General features: G+C 44.3%; 2 non-coding genes across 2 annotated transcripts; both read left to right on the top strand.

Moving 5' to 3' along the window:
* Positions 1-346: 346 nt before the first annotated feature.
* On the top strand, positions 347-450 carry LOC129034455 (small nucleolar RNA U13). Its single transcript, XR_008501929.1, has one exon. It is a non-coding gene; the product is annotated as a small nucleolar RNA U13 (small nucleolar RNA).
* A 3,641-nt stretch (positions 451-4,091) lies between these two features.
* On the top strand, positions 4,092-4,253 carry LOC129034478 (U1 spliceosomal RNA). The gene has a single exon (XR_008501947.1). It is a non-coding gene; the product is annotated as a U1 spliceosomal RNA (small nuclear RNA).
* The last annotated feature ends 368 nt before the right edge of the window (positions 4,254-4,621 follow it).

Genomic DNA, 4,621 nt, shown 5'->3' with positions numbered 1-4,621 from the left:
GACAGTGCCTCAGTTTCCTCTTTGGGGAACTGCATCCGTGTTAAAAAGGACCAAGGCGAGGGGATGGGCAATCTCAACTTCTGATTCTGCTGATACCGCTTCTGCAATGTTCCATGCGGTGTGAGGCTGAAGGGGGCCATCATGGGATGGGAACGGGGTGCAGCTTGCCCTGAGTAACAGGGAAGGGGAGTGGCCTCACGTCAAACCAGCCCGAACAGAAGAGGGCGGTTACAGCATGCGCAAGAACGCCTGCTGATGCCAGTAGAAATGCCTCCCAGACCTGACATTGTGCTGGAAGGTGACAGTGAATATGTGATAACTGCAGATGCATTTGTAAGAACTGCAGATCCTTTCGTAGTTCTTGAGTGTGAGGATCGGGTACTCACACTCAGGTGTGAGATGTGCCACCCTCGAACCTCATTTTGAAGTCAGCACGTTACCTGTCTGACATGAAAACAAACCAAAAAACTGTAGACACTGTTCTCTTGAGGAAATAATGAGTTATAATTGTTGCTGACCAGTTTGGCATGGGGCTAAGTCTTTCCACCTTAATTTCTTCCCATGTGCCGCAAGACCTTCAAGCCTTTGGTCAATATTCGCTACTTCAAAGTCCAGAAAGGCCTTCTGTGAATCCAGGCTGCATGCAAATACCCACAGAGCCAGCGTCACAGACTTGTGACCTGTGAAGTCACATGCGGCCCCACTCTCAGAAGGGCCCTGTGCTTGTCACAATGCTCTGCCCACACCCTCTGGAAATTCACAATACATTTTGAACAAAGGACCTACATTTTCATTTTGTACTGAGCCTGGCAAATTATGTAGCCAGTCCTGAATTCCAAGGATAGCCACTGGGTTCTCAGACCTGACTTCCTTTTCCTTCCAATTAAAACAAAATTTCAAGTCTGTTGCTGGTCATGGCAGAACCATCCGAAATCAGGAATTGGACTCAGAGCTGCAAGCTTGGTCTACCTGTAGGAGGATTTCCTCTCCCTAGGCCAGGACTCTCTGGAAAAAGACTCTGGAGAAGAGGGTGGGGAGCTGTGGTGGGGCCCAGCTCTGCACCTTCAGATATTTTAACTAGGAGTCAGGGAACCCTGCCATGCCCCATAGTCTGGTGGCAATATTTGTCCTTCTGCCAGAAGCACAACTTAAATGTCTCTATCTTCCAGTCCTAGAGAAACTATTTCATTCTGATCAATTTGGCCTGCATATAATGGATAGTCCTGTGTTCAGAAAGGTGTTGTATGAGCCCCAGTGACAGAAGGGGCTAGCGGTAGAGTGTGAAGACACAGTGTCCCACAGCTCTCAGGGACTTTATTGGGACAACTGGGGCAATTTGAGTTTAGACTGTATATTTGACACTATTATTGCATCAATGTCAGTTTTCTTGGGTGTGATGATAGTCTTTCTGATTATGTAGGAGGATGCTCCTTGTTTTGGTAGACACATTCTAAAGAATTTACAGGTGAAATTCCATGAAGTCTGCAACTTACTTTCAAATGTTCTGGGAGAAAATGATATGTGTAATATATATATTTACATGAGAGTTTTCCTCTGAAATCTCTAGATTCTAAAGTCTAAAGATTCTCTAATAATGGATTTATTGTGAATTGTGCAACATTGGAGCTTTGAGGTTGGAGTAATCTCTATTTCATCCTGGCTTTAGCCCATGTTGGCTGTGGAAGTTTGCAGTCATTTCTTTATTAATGAAAACTGACAGGTGGACACTATTACCACCTTGTATTGATCAGACTTTACCAGAGGAAATCCAGGATTCTTCGCATGGACAACTGTGTCAATAAAAACAAATTCCCTCTGAGAAAATAAAAATAAGTAATAAAGACTCAGGCTGGGCATGGTGGTTCACACTTGTAATCCAGCAGTTTGGGACACTGAAAAAGGAGAATCACTTGAGCCCAGAAGTTCAAGACTAGCCTAGGCTACCAAGCAAGACTCCATCTCTATAAAAAATAAAAATAAAGACTCTCTCTCTCTTTCTCACACAGCTTTATCTATGTATCTTATCTATCTATCATCTATCTACCTATCATCTGTCTATCTATAAACAGAGAGAAGAGGGAGACAGATAAATAAAGCAAATATGGAGAAATGTTATTGGTTGGTGAGACTGGTTGAAAGTGTATATATTTTTTCAATTTTTCTTTGGCTTGAAGTCCTTCTAAATAAAATGTTGAGAGGGGAAATACACTATTTCTCCTGATGAGGTTGTCATCACTGGGAGATAAGATGTCTATTATCTTACTTTGGGTTACCCCAGAAGCAAATCCTGAGATAAAGGTTCAAGTGCAACTTGTTTATTCCGTAAGTGATCCAGAAAACAGCAGTGGAGAAGTGAGGTGGGAGAAGGCAACCAATAAGGAGAATATCATCAAGTCTCTGCCATCTCTGAAAGTCAAGGGGACTTCACACCTGGGAAACTCTGGAGTCACATAGAATGTCTCGGGTGAGAGCCGGGGTATTTATACCCAGTGCAGTCACAGGATGGGGGCTGCCCCCATGAGTGTGGCAGCCAGAGAAGGCCCCGAGCAGTAGGTATTCGGGCCGAGCACTAGTAAGGCCTGGCATCTGCTCCGCAATCTTCCATCCATTCATTCAACCAACTTCCACCTAGTGGACTCAGGGCCAGGCCCTCGCTAGGTGCTGGGGAAATAGTCCTCATGAAACAGATACAACCTCTGCTCCCACAGGAGAATGAGAACAAGTGGGGAAAACAAACAAAAAACAGGTAAACAAAAATTGACAACAGAGGGGAAATTACAATTCACCTGGTCATCTAATCATTGAACTTTTAGTAAGCACCTATTGTGTGTTGGTCATAATTGCAGACATAGGGAATATATAGATGAAACAAGAATTGTAGGTCCTTAAGCAATTCATGAACTTTTTTTTCTTGAAGGAAAACAATCTAGTCAAAGTCCTCACAGCTCCAGAGGGGTGAGACACTGAAATCCAGCTGCAAGGATATTTAAAGAACAGGCCCATTGCATACATTTAGCTAGAAAAGCCCCTCTCTCCACCCCAACCACCATCCTCCCAGGGTGCTAACTCTAGCCTGAGAACTGACCCTGAGGACTGTCCTTCAATTAACTGAATTTGCTCCTGAAACAATGGCAGCAGAAAGGTACACTCTGGGCTAAGCGCGGTGGCTCATGCCTGTAATCCCAGCACTTTGGGAGGCCGAGGCAGGCAGATCACTTGAGGCCAAGAGTTTGAGACTAGCCTGGCCAAAATGATGAAACCCCATCTCTACTAAAACTACAAAAATTAGCTGAGCTTGGTGGTACATGCCTGTAGTCCCAGCTACTTGGGAGGCTGAGGCAGGAGAATCACTTGAACCTGGGAGGATGAGGTTTCAGTGAGCTGAGATTGTGCCACTGCTCTCCAGCCTGGGAGACACAGAGAGACTCTGTGTGTTAAAAAAAAAAAAAAAAAAAGAAAAAGAAAGGGCACACTCTGGCTCTGTTCTCAAGTCCCAGGCTCTTCTGGATTTTGTGGTGCCTGTAAGTACCTTGAGATATTCCCCAGAGGAAAGAGGGGACATGGGGTCCACCTGTGAAAATCACACTACCTCCCTTTCTGCCTGGCTACCTTGGAAACTCCCAAACGTTGCTCCCTTGTCATCTAAAATTAGAGACATCCACAAAATCTGGTTCAACTCCCTCCTGAACACCAAATGAATAATTTGTACTAGATTCATCATTTAATTGATGATGGCAATATGTTGTGTGATTTCAGCATCAAACACATTGCATTTCCATCATCGTATCCATCGGGCAACAAAGACAGAGATGAGGTTACCTCTCATCTCATGCCTGTCAGAGATGAGGCATGTGTTACAAACATCAAACGCTGAGCTTCCAGTAGTTGCTGCTCTTTTTTATTTGTTTTTCTGTTTGTTTTGTTTTTAATGTCAGGCACAGTGGTTCAAGCCTATAGTCCCTGGAGGCTGGAGGCTGAGGCAGGAGGATCTTTGAAATCCTTGAGCCCAGGAATTCGAGGCTGCAGTGAGCTATGATCATACCACTGCACTCAAGCCTGAGCAATATAGCGAGACTCTGTCTCTAAAAAATTTAACTACCTGACAGGGGAGATACTATGATCATGAAAGTGGTTTTCCCAGGGCAAGCCTTATCCATTGCACTCCAGATGTGCTGACTCATGCAATTTCCCCAAATGTGGGAAACTCGACTACATAATTTGTGGTAGTAGGGGACTGTGTTCATGCTCTCCGATACTAAAAAATAAAAATTAAAACATAAATAAATAAAAATTCCACTAAACTAAAAACAAAAAAATCCAAAAGGCAAGAATTAGAGCTTTGAGAATTGCAGACCTATTGTTCCGAGCTTGTTTCTCCAACATGGTGTGGAGTGAATCCTTTTCTTTCAGTCAAGTCTCTATTGCTTTCCTATAACTTCGATGAAGGAGAACTCACACTTTTTAAAAGGAAGGCCTAGGAAAGCTATCCATCTGGGCTGTGTGTTGGTTCCTGAATGGTGCCAGGCTGGCAGTAGAGGAAGCTCTGGCCTGAAGGTTGGCTCAACCCCATTCTTCATTGGGCCAGCTTTGGGCAACCCACACCAACACCCACATGCTACAT

Source organism: Pongo pygmaeus, chromosome 2, assembly GCF_028885625.2.
Source record: "Pongo pygmaeus isolate AG05252 chromosome 2, NHGRI_mPonPyg2-v2.0_pri, whole genome shotgun sequence".
Lineage (NCBI taxonomy): Eukaryota > Metazoa > Chordata > Mammalia > Primates > Hominidae > Pongo > Pongo pygmaeus.
This window is presented reverse-complemented; position numbering and strand designations above follow the sequence as displayed.